Source organism: Oncorhynchus clarkii, chromosome 22 (assembly GCF_045791955.1).
Source record: "Oncorhynchus clarkii lewisi isolate Uvic-CL-2024 chromosome 22, UVic_Ocla_1.0, whole genome shotgun sequence".
Classification (NCBI taxonomy): domain Eukaryota; kingdom Metazoa; phylum Chordata; class Actinopteri; order Salmoniformes; family Salmonidae; genus Oncorhynchus; species Oncorhynchus clarkii.
Window position 1 is genome coordinate 21,626,830 of NC_092168.1, and position 16,352 is coordinate 21,643,181.

Sequence of the window (16,352 nt, forward strand, 5' to 3'; positions counted from 1 at the left end):
TGCAGCCTTATTCTACAATTGATTAAATAATTTTTTTTCTCAAATCTACACACAATACCCCATAATGACTAAGCAAAAACAGAAATACTGTATTTACACAAGTATTCAGTCTCGAAGCTGTAATCACTGCCAAAGGTGCTTCAACACAGTACGGAGTAAAGGGTCTGAATGCTTATGTAAATGTGATATTTCTGTTTTTGTATATGTAAATTAGCAAACATTTCTAAAAGCCAGTTTTTGCTTTGTCATTATGGGGTATTGTGTGTAGATTGAGGATTTTTTTTTAAATTACATTTTAGAATAAGGCTGTAACATAACTTAATGTGAAAGTCAAGGGGTCTGAATACTTTCTGAAGGCACCGTATAGCAAACCTATTCCCAGTGCAGTTTCACTTTGACTGCTATACAAACTCTGTGTATTGTTTAGCAATTTTCTTTTGCCACTGGTAGTTTCCTGTACAGTGTGTAGAGCGCTAAGAATAGTCTGCCTCGCGTTGAAGAGGTGGTTTTATGTCTGTTGCATTTCCTGGCCATCAAGCTGTCCACATAATCAAGGAGGACTTTTACAGAATTGCAGGTACAGTAGGCTGCGGTCAATGGAATTCCAACAATGCTTTTCTAATCTCCAATGTATTAACATCACCAGTGGTGCAATAAAAGTGAAAGTGTTGTTTCTAATCAGCCATGTGTGTGAGCTAGGCCTATTAGACATTGGAATTGTGTCACTACACTTGGCCAAGCTCTGTCTGCAATTTTCTGCCAGGTTCCCTCTGTTTTTTTTCCAACGGTGGATGTATTACTTGTTGTTGGGTAAATACGTGAACATATTCATTGTGTTTTTTCAGTTGTTTCTTGTTCTAGATAGAGCCCAATATCTTTTAACTCCACAGCTATAGTTTTTTCTGTCATCGACATGAGGACTTTTTCAATGTTACGTGCACGCGCCATTTGACAGGTCATCTGCGCTTTGCTTAGCCTATTAATTTAATCGTGAAGCAGCCGCTCTGGAGCCAAGACTCCCTCATCTGGTTAAGACAAGATGGATATGTTCAGGAAATCCTGAATTTGTTCAACCATCTTTCTGGAATACCCATCATGTTAGATCAGTAAAACAAATGCCAAATGGCGCTAGCATGTTAGATCAGTAAAACAAATGCCAAATGGCGCTAGCATGTTAGATCAGTAAAACAAATGCCAAATGGCGCTAGCATGTTAGATCAGTAAAACAAATGCCAAATGGCGCTAGCATGTTAGATCAGTAAAACAAATGCCAAATGGCGCTAGCATGTTAGATCAGTAAAACAAATGCCAAATGGCGCTAGCATGTTAGATCAGTAAAACAAATGCCAAATGGCGCTAGCATGTTAGATCAGTAAAACAAATGCCAAATGGTGCTAGCATGTTAGATCGGTAAAACAAATGCCAAATGGCGCTAGCATGTTAGATCAGCAAAACAAATGTTTTCCTAATCTGTTCAACTCTGAGTGGTTGTTTTGGACGCAGTACCGGGTCCAGCGTGTTTGGGTGGAACCCCACCATCCAAAAATGTTTTCTAGAAAATATAAAGTGACATATCATTTGAAAGCTGCAGGACTTTTCTTTGAAAATCTAACTCATATCTTACTGCTGGCAATGTCATGATAGGAAAAGGGAATGGTAAAATAAGTTTGGAGTTTCTTCACCTGTCTGGGTCTTGTATACAGTACCAGTCAAAAGTTTGGACACACCGACTCATTCCAGGGTTTTTCTTTAGTTGTACTATTTGAAGACATGAAAACTATGAAATAACACATTTTGGCCTGTTGTATCTCAGGCTCTGTAGTAGTCACATTATCCTTTATTAGAATCCCACAGTTCTTACCTTTTCTCTCAGTACTAAGCATGTGTTTGTAGAACTTATAGTTTTGAAACCAAAATGTATGTTATGAGAGTATTATACAATATTATGCGTCATTTGGAAAATGCCATCAGAGTTTAAGATGTTTTATCCTGACTCAATGATCTGTGTGCCTGTCTTTAATGTTCTGTAAACAGGTTCAGAAAGGGTATGGATTTTGTGCCTGGTAGTTTTAATCCTCCATATCCACCATATCCATTCCGTATTTGACTAGTCTGATGAAGATAAGCCATAGAGCCTGTAGTTTTACTCTCAACTCTGACTTTCAGTGTATTTGCTTACATTGGTTTACTTTATGGTCTGCTCTTCACCTGGTATTAGAAATGTACTGTAAAATGGTAATTACATGACAATGACTTATGAATGACTTAATATCCTCAACCTATCCAGTTGTTTCATCAGTACATTAGGGTAGCCCTATGACACTAACCATAACCCCCCCCCTCTTTTGTCCTGTGCCATGGTAGGATTTGTGTACTTCTATTCTCACCCCTCTATTTCCTCTCCCTGTGCCCACAGGAAGGAGTGGAGGTGAGGGTGGCACGCATCTTTAACACCTTTGGCTCCCAGATGCATGAACGATGAACGATGGCCGCATGGTCAGAAACTTCATACTGCAGGCTCTACAGGGAGAGGCCCTCACCGTACGTCCACTACTACTAGCACGGTTACTATCTCGCTCACTCTCACTTTTCCTCTGACGCTACTGGTCCCTCACCGATATTTCTGCTCTCACACACTCTACCCTTTTTAGTGTTACTATCACTTCTCAACAACTCGCTCACTCTCACTCATTTTTTTCTGTGCAGTCTGACAGATGGACAGACTGACTTGAATCTCTCTCCCTCCCTCTATGATTCAGCATATACTACTTTTCTCTGCACATGGTGGACATGACAATAACATTCTTATTATGTTTCATTTCACCTTATTTTTTATAGGTGTATGGTAGCGGATCCCAGACGAGGGCTTTCCAATATGTGAGCTAAGTGCCTGCCTGGGTTCATGTGTATTCTTTTTTTGTGTATTTCCATTGGAAGTAGGCTACTTGAAAGTATTTTCAATCATTTCCTATAAGTAGCCTACTATTTGCAAGTATTTTCAAATACTTATTTCAAATACAGTACCTGAGTTAAATGCATGTGAGTATTTTCAGATACATGCCAATACTTTCCAACTATATTTCCACATACAGTACATTCCAATATTCAACTACTTGTCTTTTCAAATGAAAAATATCTGAATACTTCGAAATGTAGTAATGAATGAAGTAATTTAAATATTTGAAATGGTATTTGAACACTTCACACACACACATTGTTTGTCTCTAATTTGCTCTCCATCTTTGCTCTCCGTTTGTGTCTGTGAATCTCTGCATGCTGTTTCTGTGAATGTATTTGACAGATGGCATAAGAATTGTTTATTCAAGTTCTGTATTTAGTGGATAAAGGCGGAAGACAGACTGCCCACTGAGTAGCTTAAAGGGCACTCTCTCTTGAAGAAACAAAATGTTGCTCAGTAGAAAGGGTGTTTGTCTGTAAGGGAAAATTGTGGCAGTATGTGTTAGTGTTATTTTATTATGTGCTCTATAGGCCCAGACCTTTAAGCATGCTCTCTCCTCTAAGGAAGTGTTGGATAACCATGGAGGGAATCATCCCCAAGCTTTGATGGGCTTAATACTGCTTTCTAGGAATGAAGGTCAAGGTATTTCTAACGCAGACTCGGCCTTGGGTGGAGGGGCGTAGGGGTCTGGATATGCCGTAGGGGTCTGGATAACACTCACAAGAATCTGGAGACAATGGACGTGAGGCTGGCTGGTCAGGCGAGCTCTGGCCACGAGTGTTTGGAGGGGAAAAAATAAGTTTGATTTGCTTTACTTACAAAGGTCATGGAATACAATACTAACACCCATCTCTCTCTTTTCATCACAAATACACCACCTCATCCACATCCTCAGTCTTCAAAGAGGTTTTGCCGATTGCTGTGCTTGTGTGTGAGAATGATTTTGGGGGGATAATTTAATCAGACTTGCTTTCATCGACGGTGCCACCTGATCATCTCACAACACAACACACACACACATGCTGCACTGTAGAAAGGGAGCGATCAGAGGCAGATGGGTATTTGAAGCTCTCCTATCTCCTCCGAGCAAACATTACCTGGAACCTGAATGGCTTTAATTAGGCTTGCATAAACAGTGGGGGAGCTAGGACCTTCACGTGACCTCTCTTCTAAGTTTCCTCTTCTCTCATCCACTTCCTAAGACTTAGCCAGACTTTGCTAAATTACTTCCATAGTCTGTGAATTCACAGACTTAACTCACAGACCTATCTCATAAACATGCCTCACAGACTTACCCCACACAGACATACACTATAAACTCAGCAAAAAAAGAAACCTTTTTCAAGACCCTTTTCTTTCAAAGATAATTCTTAAAAATTCAAATATCTTCATTGTAAAGGGTTTAAACACTGTTTCCCATAAACAATGACTGAACATGCACCTGTGGAACGGTCGTTAAGACACTAACAGCTTACAGACGGTAAGCAATTAAGGTCACAGTTATGAAAACTCAGGACACTAAAGAGGTCTTTCTACTGACTCTGAAAAATACCAAAAGAAAGATGCCCAGGGTCCCTGCTCATCTCCGTGAACTTGCCTTAGGCATGCTGCAAGTAGGAATGAGGACTGTAGATGTGGCCACGGCAATAAATTGCAATGTCTGTACTGTGAGACGCCTAAGACAGCGCCACAGGGAGACAGGACGGACAGCTGATCGTCCTCACAGTAGCAGCCCACGTGGAAAAATACCTGCACAGGATCGGTACATCCGAACATCACACCTGCGGGACAGGTACAGGATGGCAACACCAGGAATGCTCAGACTGTCTGCAATAGGCTGAGAGAGGCTGGACTGCGGGCTTGTAGGCCTGTTGTAAGGCAGGTCCTCACCAGACATCACCGGCAACAACGTTGTCTTTGGGCACAAACCCACCGTCGCTGGACCAGAAAGGACTGGCAAAAAGTGCTCTTCACTGATGGATCGGAGGGTGAGGGCTAGGGCCATTCCCCCCAGAAATGTCTGGGAACTTGCAGGTGCCTTGGTGGAAGAGTGGGGTAACATCTCTCAGCAAGAACTGGCACATCTGGTGCAGTCCATGAGGAGGAGATGCACTGCAGTACTTAATGCAGCTGGTGGCCACACCAGATACTGACTGTTACGTTTGTTTTTGACCCCCCCCCCCCCCCCCTTTGTTCAGGGACACATCCAATTTCTGTTAGTCACATGTCTGTGGAACTTGTTCAGTTTATGTCTCAGTTGTTGAGTCTTGTTATGTTCATACAAATATTTACACATGTTAAGTTTGCTGAAAATTGGATGTAATAAATGTATCACTAGTCACTTTGTACAATGCCACTTTAAATAATGTTTACATACCCTACATTACCCATCTCCTATGTATATACTGTACTCTATACCATCTACTGCATCTTGCCTATGCCGTTCGGCCATCACTCATCCATATATTTCTATGTACATATTCTTATTCATTCCTTTGTTGTTGTGAAATTGTTAGATGACTTGTTAGATATTACTGCATGGTCGGAACTAAAAGCACAAGCATTTCGCTACACTCGCATTAACATCTGCTAACCATGTGTATGTGACCAATAAAATTTGATTTGATTTGCATAGTGCCAACTGTAATGTTTGTTGATTTTCATGGTTCGGGCTAGGCTCCTTAGTTCTAGTGAAGAGAAATCTTAACGCAACAGCATACAATGACATTGCAGAGGTTCCAACTTTGTTGCAACAGTTTGGGGAAGGACCTTTCCTGTTTCAGCATGGCAATGCCCCTGTGCACAAAACGAGGTCCATACAGAAATGTTTTTTGTTGAGATCGGTGTGGAAGAACTTGACTGGCCTGCACAGAACCCTGACCTCAACTCCATCAAACACCTTTCGGGATTGAACGGCTACTGAGCCTATCCCACGTTGAGGACATCATCACCACCTCCTCTCTGTCTAGCAGTAAGTCAAGACAGCAGACCTCTCATCACTTTCCAGGGTGCATTTCACCCACACGGCCGAGGCCTCAGAGGGCCGGAGGGAGACAACGACAACTCCGATACTTTAGCACCTGACCGAGCTGATTCGGTTGAGGTGATGTCACTCATATCTCTTCTCAGTGGAACAATTGACACCCTGAGAAATTGAGGGGGAGATGTGGACCTTTTTATATGATTGTGCCAAGTGGCGGGTGGAATGGGCACTCTTTTTCTCATGGTACACTTTCTTTTATTTATTTTTGTGGACTGTCTCTGTCTCTCCTCTCTCTAGTCTGCTGCTAAATTTGAGTACTGTCTTGTTGCTTTAAGGCCAGTTTTTCTTGCAGGAGGTGCAGTAAACTAAAGAGTGAGTTAACAGTGTAATCCATGAATGTTGTCTTGCCCTCTAGCCCTGCTTAGTTTAACTGTGATCTGTGGGGAAATGTTTTCTCATCAATACAGGTGCTTACAGCATTGTCTGTGTATTTCATCAATGAACCCGAAGGTATTCATCTGTTGAAGCGTTTTTTGGTTTAATCTGAATTCATGCCTCCAGCGTAGTTCTGTTATTATTTTGTCTTTATTTATAGGGCCTCAGTCTCTCGGTTAGTTACAACTGCCCTGTAGGAAACACTTTGAATAATAACACAGGAGCGATTTGCTAATTATTTTAGCATAATTTCTTTCTTTGTTGGAATCTGTTTTATTTTGCCAATTTGGTATTTTGCTCAGTACAAACTTCCAGACACAATCGCACAGGAAAAAAAAGATTTTGTCAGCGAGCTCTCAAGCTTTAGTGTGGTAATGGGGAAAGAATATACAAGATAGTAGGAGTTTGAACAAGGCTGCTCCAAAAGGAAGATAATAATCCAAACAAAATAAAAGGAGAGACAAATACATTTAGTTGGAAATACAATAAGTGGACATGTCTTGGTACGTCTTCATTCAAACTAACAGCACAATGATTCAGCAGTTAGGCTTGGGCTTGTGACATTAGTATGAGGGATTTAGAATATTTCTCTCTGAGGTAATTTAGTTTGGAGGACATGACAGAACGAGTGATCCAGACTTTGTTACCCTGTCCTCTTTGGGGTAAACTGATGTCATCTTGTGGAGGTGGATGATGTTGAGAGGGAGAGAGGAAACGACAACGCCTTTCCCTCGTCTCTTTTCTGGTAAAAGAAAGAAGAAAGAAAGAACAACTGTGGAGAAAAAGGTCTATATTGATGGATGGCTGGTGAGAAGGGAGCCAGTTGTATTCTCTTCCCAGTAGGAGCATAGTGGTTGTTAGTGACTCAGCCTGGTGAACTTCAGTGGCATTAACACAAAAGGTCACGACACTACATTTCTCTCTATGCAGCAAGCTACAGGGACCTCACGCTGCTGATCACAGTGGCCAAGACACACACGTGCAAGCAGACGCATGCACAGACCGGACACACTCACACGCTCACGCTCATGCTTCCAGGCACAGGCACACACTCTCTTGCGCACAAACACACACAGGCACACTAGACCCTGTCTCTGCAGCTAGTCTTTGAAGTAATTTAGAAATTGATTGTAGATCAATGTGCACAAGCAGTAAATTAAAAACGTTGTAATGTAGGTGACTCTAGATTCAATCCAATTGTTTTATCATGTTAGACTCTTCTTTAAAACCTGTTTGTGAGAACAACACCGGAGGCACTCAGCATTAGCAATAGGGCTGGGAATTGCCAGGCACCTCACGATACGATATTATCATGATACTTAGGTGCCGATACGATATGTATTGCGATTCTCACGATTCTATATGTATTGCGTTTGGATGCTGTAATTTCACTGCGACTCGATGTTCCAAACATGTTGTTCAGCACACGTCTGCTGCAGTTGGATGAGAACGAGTTCTGATCAGTCATGGAAATAAAAGCGCTGTAAACAAATTGTCTCTCTATTTAAGAAGATGGAGGACAAGCTACTGTATGAAGGAAAGGTACTGGAGTTTTTGTTCAGGTACAGCCAACTAGCGCAAAAAATAATATTGCGATTTTGTCAAAACGATATGATATGTCGTAAAAAATAATATCCAGATGTGTAACTGTATAAATGTTTCCCCGTGACTAATTCCCAATATCACTTGTAGACTCGGAGACAAACGTAGGGAAGGAGAAATCGACAAAAGTAGATTCTTTAGTGGAGTTTGGTTCAGTTTGGTGTACCTGAAGGGGATGCATGGTTTTAGACAGCCTCAAATTCATTCACAATTGATATAATGGGAGTGTTAAAATGTCCGCTGCATTAGGTCTGGTTTTGATCCTCCTTCCGGCTACAAGGTGTGCATATTGTGAGCCTGGTTTCCAGACAGTACTTCTCTGGCCCTGGGATAAATAAGCAGACAAAGGTAAATGTTGTTTTGCTAGATTGTTGCTGGCTGGGTTTTAATCTCCTGTCGACAAAGACTGTGTTCCCTGACTTCTAATTCCACCCAAAGCCTCTTTGGTGCTATAGGGACTGCCCACCAACTCGCTTTTCTAACTGACAGACGAGACATGCTGTGTTTGGCCGCTTGTGATATATTAACCTAGCCTTGGGGGCTTACACACACACACACACGCTCCCACTTTACGACACTGTAGTAGAAAACACACGTGTGCTCTCCCTTTCTCTCTCTCTCTCTTTCACACATATTGACATTTATAGAACCACACATGCAAGCATTCACTCTTCTCATCCGCATGGTCCTTTGGTCTTCCTTTCCTCTGTGTGTCTTTGTGTTGTGTTGGATCTCTCTGATGGACGTGTCTGTCTGTATATTATCTGTGTGATGTTAGCTTCTCTGTTCCATCCTGTTTTATATCTCTCAGTAGAACTTCACAAACCAGGCTAATAACTCTGGCTTTAATGGTGTTCCGTACAACCCTCAGAGGTTGGCAAAGATGTCCACATTAAAGTTGGTTGAAAGCCGTTGTAGTGAGCGCTGCCTTTTCCCCAATGTGTTGGTTGCGAGAGTTTTAGTGTGTGTGTGTGTGTGTGTTGTGTGTGTGTGTGTGTGTGTGTGTGTGTGTGTGTGTGTGTGTGTGTGTCTGTGTGCGCGCCATCAATGGCAACCCAATTTTAACCCATCAATATGCTTTCTCCCTCCACCTTCTCCATCCCATCCCTCTCTGAATCCCTAGATGGTATATAAGCCCTGGCTGTGCGAGAGAGAGAGAGAGAGAGAGAGAGAGAGAGCATGTACGTGCTTGCACCAGTGTGTTGGAGTGAGTTTGTGTTAATAGAATGCGAGCCTAGGAGATACCAGACCCAAACACCAGACCCAGACCTAGATAGGCTCTCTGACCTGTGAGAGCTGAGGGGAGAAGATGGCAGCAACTTAGTTTAAAGAGAATACATGACTCCTGTGGACACACAATAACAAACACACACTATAATCAGAGATTAGCTGTCTACATCTAGACAGAGAGAGATAGAGACAAACTCCTCAGTATGGTGAAACAGCATCACAGCTCTACCAGGCCTCCTCACACCACAACGATGTCTGACGCTATGATAAACCGCTGTGTCTGGAGCAGGGGAGGGAGTAGCCTAATGAATAAAGGAAATTATTGATGCAGGGGAGGGGAGGAGGGGAAATAAGAGGTCAGCATTCTCAATTCACATGCAAACCAGGGTCCTTAACAAGCCGTGCCTAATGCGCTCATGAGTCTTAATTACTCTGAGACGTGTTAACCCCGCATTGGTTTCCACTTCTGTCTCATCCATTCAAATGTGACAATTTCCTAATCACCAGTCTGTTCAGGATCATCAGCACACATGCCTTGTCCACACACTCATTCACTCACACACACACACAAGGTAATGGAGAGCATTTCTTCTGAGTCAAAATGGTTGTAGTAATCAATATGTGTGATCCATGCAAAGAGACAGGGACTAACCAGGTCCCAGGGGAAGAGACAGGGACTATCCAGACCAGGTCCCAGGGAAAGAGATAGGGACTATCCAGACCAGGTCCCAGGGAAAGAGATAGGGACTATCCAGACCAGGTCCCAGGGAAAGAGATAGGGACTATCCAGACCAGATCCCAGGGGAAGAGACAGGGACTATCCAGACCAGGTCCCAGGGGAAGAGACAGGGGCTACGTAGACCAGGTCCCAGGGGAAGAGACAGGGGCTACGTAGACCAGGTCCCAGGGGAAGAGACAGGTCCCAGGGTAAGAGACAGGGGCTATGTAGACCAGGTCCCAGGGGAAGAGACAGGTGCTATGTAGACCAGGTCCCAGGGGAAGAGACAGGGGCTATGTAGACCAGGTCCCAGGGAAAGAGACAGGGGCTACGTAGACCAGGTCCCAGGGAAAGAGACAGGGGCTATGTAGACCAGGTACCAGGGGAATAGACAGGGGCTACGTAGACCAGGTCCCAGGGGAATAGACAGGGGCTATGTAGACCAGGTCCCAGGGGAAGAGACAGGGGCTATGTAGACCAGGTCCCAGGGGAAGAGACAGGGGCTATGTAGACCAGGTCCCAGGGGAAGAGACAGGGGCTATGTAGACCAGGTCCCAGGGAAAGAGACAGGGGCTACGTAGACCAGGTCCCAGGGGAAGAGACAGGGGCTACGTAGACCAGGTCCCAGGGAAAGAGACAGGGGCTATCCTGACCAGGTCCCAGGGGAAGAGACAGGGGCTACGTAGACCAGATCCCATGGAAAGAGACAGGGGCTATCCTGACCAGGTCCCAGGGGAAGAGACAGGGGCTATGTAGACCAGGTCCCAGGGAAAGAGACAGGGGCTACGTAGACCAGGTCCCAGGGGAAGAGACAGGGGCTATCCTGACCAGGTCCCAGGGGAAGAGACAGGGGCTACGTAGACCAGGTCCCAGGGAAAGAGACAGGGGCTATCGTGACCAGGTCCCAGGGGAAGAGACAGGGGCTACGTAGACCAGGTCCCAGGGAAAGAGACAGGGGCTATCCTGACCAGGTCCCAGGGAAAGAGACAGGGGCTATGTAGACCAGGTACCAGGGGAAGAGACAGGGGCTATCCTGACCAGGTCCCAGGGGAAGAGACAGGTGCTATCCTGACCAGGTCCCAGGGGAAGAGACAGGGGCTATGTAGACCAGGTCCCAGGGGAAGAGACAGGGGCTATCCTGACCAGGTCCCAGGGGAATAGACAGGGGCTATGTAGACCAGGTCCCAGGAGAAGAGACAGGGGCTATCCTGACCAGGTCCCAGGGGAAGAGACAGGGGCTATCCTGACCAGGTCCCAGGGGAAGAGACAGGGGCTATCCTGACCAGGTCCCAGGGGAAGAGACAGGGGCTACGTAGACCAGGTCCCAGGGGAAGAGACAGGGGCTACGTAGACCAGGTCCCAGGGGAAGAGACAGGGGCTACGTAGACCAGGTCCCAGGGGAAGAGACAGGGGCTACGTAGACCAGTGTATAGGTAGTCATCTTAGCTCCATGGCAGTTGGTGTAACATTTGTACTGAGTGTGTTCTCTGCTGCCCGTCTGTGTTCACTCGCACAGCCTGATGATATGAATCTCTCTGTCTCTCATGTCAAAGCAAATGGATGATGATTAGTAAAAAGAAAAAATACACTAACATATCTGACTACTGTTGTTTTAGTCATACTGTGAGCTGTGTAGCTATTCAGACGGTTCTCTATAGTACCTGTCAGGCAATGGATGTTACAGAATGGTAGCTATTCAGCCACTTCACTCTGACATAATGTTTAGAGATGTGACAGTAGTAGGAGAGGTCTTGTAGAAAGAGACTTGCTGACGTACATTATTGAAACAGACACACCAGGGTTGTGCTCTGACCAACCAAATTGTTGTGCTTTGACACTGGGAGGTCGGTGTGCAGCACTCCGCTAAATTGCTTTTGAAAGGGTGTGTGCACTTTCATCTTTCTGTGTGTGTGTGTGTGTGTGTTTGCATCTTCTTGTGTTTGTGTTGATTTTCTGTGCTGATTCATGTAATCTGCCTGTAGGGGAACCCAGAAGAACACACCATATTGGAGTTTGCTGAGCTCATCAGGAGTCTGGTGGGTGAGTGTCAGATCAACAGACAAGCCCTCTGCAACAACACTTTTCTTTATCCTTCCCCTTGCTCCTTATCTTTCTTACTTTTTCTCTTTCAATCTTTCTTCCTCTCTCTGAAAATATAATAGATTGCTGCTGTTCTAGGTTGGACTTGTACCTAACTGTACCCTTCTCTACCTCCCACTTTTCTCCACACACAATCACACTCACACACAGTGAGCCGCAGTCAGATCCAGTTCCTTCCAGAGGGGCAGGATGACCCTCAGAGGCGACGGCCCGACATCCCCAAAGCCAAGATGATGCTATTCTAGGAACTTGTGTTCAGTACATAAACACACATGCCAACGACCACACCGGGTTCCACTCCTGTCCACTAAAAACAAGAAGAAGCGGCTCCATTGGTCACGTGATCACCAACACTGGACAATTGAGGAGTGGAAAAACATTGCCTGGAACGTGAAGGTGAGTTCAGTCTACTTGAGTGGCCTATGGAGTCCCCAGACCTCAACCCAATAGAGCATCTTTGGGATGAAATGGAACGGGCTGTTCCCAGCATGAATGTACCGCCGTCCAATCTGCAGCAACTGCGTGATGCCATCGCGTCAGCGTGGACCAACATCCCTGTGGAACATTTGCAACACCAGGTAGAATGCCCCAAATAATTCAGGTTGTTCTGGAGGCAAAGGGGGTACCGACCCAGTACTTGATGGGTATACCTAATAAACTGTCTGGTGAGTGTATAATACCACTCAATATTGAAACATGCCTGTCACTCACTCTCACCAGTGATTCACCATTTACTCAATGCACTGCTGTCACATCACACTTCCCAGAGAGGTGGAGGGGTGGTGCATTATGGGGGATGTAGTTTGACACTGTCTGGGGGTTGGATATAGGGGATCCCCAGGTGATGTTCTTTGAGACTACTATGATTGTTTGTGTTTTAAGTGCACTTGGATGTGGGGGGCACACAGGCATGCAATCGAGCACACAGGCATGCAATCTCCATAGACAAACATTGGCTGTATAATGGCCTTACTGAAGAGCTCAGTGACTTTCAATGTGGCACCGTCATAGGATGCCACCTTTCCAACAAGTCAGTTCGTAAAAATTTTGCCATGCTACTGTAGATCTGCCCCAGTCACCTGTGCTGTTACTGTGAAGAGGAAACGTGAAGTGGTAGGCCACACAAGCTCACAGAATGGGAGCGCCAAATGCTGAAGCTCGTAGTGCGTAAAACTCATCTGTCCTTTTTTGCAAAACTCACTATCAATCAATCCAATTTTGTTTTTCACATGCGCCGAATATATCAGGTGTAGACCTTACAGTGAAATGCTTATTACAAGCCCTTAACCAACAATGCAGTTTTAAGGAAAATTTTTTTAAAGTATTTACTAAAATAAACTGAAGTAGACAATTGACTGGCCCCATCGAACACTTTTGGGATGAATTGGAACGCCAGTTCTAATCGGCCAACATCAGTGTCCGACCTCACTAATGTTCTTGTGGCTGAATGGAAGCATGTCCCCACCACAATGTTTCCGACATCTAGTAGAAAGCCTTCCCAGAAGAGTGGAAGCTGTTATAGAAGCAGAGGGGGAACCAACTCCATATTAATGGCCATGATTTTAGAATGAGATGTTTGACAAGCAGGTGTCCACATACTTTTGGTCATGTAGTGTATGTGTCTATGTACAGTGCCTTGCGAAAGTATTCGGCCCCCTTGAACTTTGCGACCTTTTGCCACATTTCAGAATTCAAACATAAAGATATAAAACTGTATTTTTTTGTGAAGAATCAACAACAAGTGGGACACAATCATGAAGTGGAACGACATTTATTGGATATTTCAAACTTTTTTAACAAATCAAAAACTGAAAAATTGGGCGTGCAAAATTATTCAGCCCCCTTAAGTTAATACTTTGTAGCGCCACCTTTTGCTGCGATTACAGCTGTAATTCGCTTGGGGTATGTCTCTATCAGTTTTGCACATCGAGAGACTGAAATTTTTTCCCATTCCTCCTTGCAAAACAGCTCGAGCTCAGTGAGGTTGGATGGAGAGCATTTGTGAACAGCAGTTTTCAGTTCTTTCCACAGATTCTCGATTGGATTCAGGTCTGGACTTTGACTTGGCCATTCTAACACCTGGATATGTTTATTTTTGAACCATTCCATTGTAGATTTTGCTTTATGTTTTGGATCATTGTCTTGTTGGAAGACAAATCTCCGTCCCAGTCTCAGGTCTTTTGCAGACTCCATCAGGAATGGTCCTGTATTTGGCTCCATCCATCTTCCCATCTTCCCATCAATTTTAACCATCTTCCCTGTCCCTGCTGAAGAAAAGCAGGCCCAAACCATGATGCTGCCACCACCATGTTTGACAGTGGGGATGGTGTGTTCAGCTGTGTTGCTTTTACGCCAAACAAAAAGTTTTGCATTGTTGCCAAAAAGTTCAATTTTGGTTTCATCTGACCAGAGCACCTTCTTCCACATGTTTGGTGTGTCTCCCAGGTGGCTTGTGGCAAACTTTAAACAACACTTTTTATGGATATCTTTAAGAAATGGCTTTCTTCTTGCCACTCTTCCATAAAGGCCAAATTTGTGCAATATACGACTGATTGTTGTCCTATGGACAGAGTCTCCCACCTCAGCTGTAGATCTCTGCAGTTCATCCAGAGTGATCATGGGCCTCTTGGCTGCATCTCTGATCAGTCTTCTCCTTGTATGAGCTGAAAGTTTAGAGGGACGGCCAGGTCTTGGTAGATTTGCAGTGGTCTGATACTCCTTCCATTTCAATATTATCGCTTGCACAGTGCTCCTTGGGATGTTTAAAGCTTGGGAAATCTTTTTGTATCCAAATCCGGCTTTAAACTTCTTCACAACAGTATCTCGGACCTGCCTGGTGTGTTCCTTGTTCTTCATGATGCTCTCTGCGCTTTTAACGAACCTCTGAGACTATCACAGTGCAGGTGCATTTATACGGAGACTTGATTACACACAGGTGGATTGTATTTATCATCATTAGTCATTTAGGTCAACATTGGATCATTCAGAGATCCTCACTGAACTTCTGGAGAGTGTTTGCTGCACTGAAAGTAAAGGGGCTGAATAATTTTGCACGCCCAATTTTTCAGTTTTTGATTTGTTAAAAAAGTTTGAAATATCCAATAACTGTCGTTCCACTTCATGATTGTGTCCCACTTGTTGTTGATTCTTCACAAAAAAATACAGTTTTATATCTTTATGTTTGAAGCCTGAAATGTGGGAAAAGGTCGCAAAGTTCAAGGGGGCCGAATACTTTCGCAAGGCACTGTATGTGTGTGTTCATGTGTATGTTACTGTGTTGCCAGGTACCGTTGGAGGAAGGCCTGAACAAGACCATCCAGTACTTCAGCCGGGAGCTGGAGCACCAGGCTAACAACCAGTACATCTTCAAACCCAAGGCAGCCCGCCAAAAGAAAGGACAACCCAGACAACACAACTGAGCTCAGGGGGTCAAGGTTCACGTCATCCCCAAAGGCTGCTGGGTCACTGGAGGACTCAGGACTCTCCTCCTCAGAGGAGTGAAGACAAAGACAACATATAAATGTCCTGTATCTTCTGTTGTTTTTTGCTGTGACGTTTGTGACATGAGAACTCAAACTGTCCCACCACCAGGCAGATAGACTTGCCTGAATGAAAGAATAGGAATCACAAACATGACAACGATCAGAATCCAGTCTTGCACTCTGGGTTTTTTGTGAATAGACATTTTTTGTTATTTAAGAGCAGGCTTGAGAGAAGTGTTTTGTTGCGTTATCTACTCTGTGCAGTTTCTGTTATGTTTTGTTTGTTTGACGTTATCTATTTTATCTTTCTTGTTTCCTGTCTCTTAAGTAAAATACTGCTTTATATTCCAACCATTGGTACATTGGAGGAGAGGAGGGGTGAAGGAGAGTGAGCCTCAGTGTTGTGCTTTGCCCCCCCGTTCTGCATTTGCCCTGGTGCCGTTCAGTGAGCTGTCAGCCTGGACACAAACACACACCAGGAGTGTGTTTCTGCGTCACTGTGAGCGTGTTGTTGTTCTATCGGAGTATCCTTTGTGAAAGCGCTACTGTCAAATTGGAAATCCGGAAATGTTATATAATTAATTTCAGGTGAAGATGCTATTTTAATACAAATATTTCCAATAATATGTCTTCCATGTGTTACTTCTAAAACCTTGGCATCACTGTTGCTATTCTGGGAGTGAGAAGGTCAGTCAATAATGTGAGGCTGAGCTGAGCGATAAGCCTGTCTTTATTTACACTGATCCTCTATAGATCATACACAAACAAACAATACATGCACAATACAAACATCACACAACAACAGCTGGTGCAAAGTGATATGAAGAAGAGAGACAGATGTTC

The 16,352-nt window shown here is 44.2% G+C and overlaps 1 pseudogene; it reads left to right on the forward strand.

Annotated features, from left to right (window-relative positions):
• The window catches only part of LOC139380095 (UDP-glucuronic acid decarboxylase 1-like), a 40,292-nt pseudogene extending 24,846 nt beyond the window's left edge, over window positions 1-15,446 (forward strand).
• Window positions 15,447-16,352: the final 906 nt, after the last annotated feature.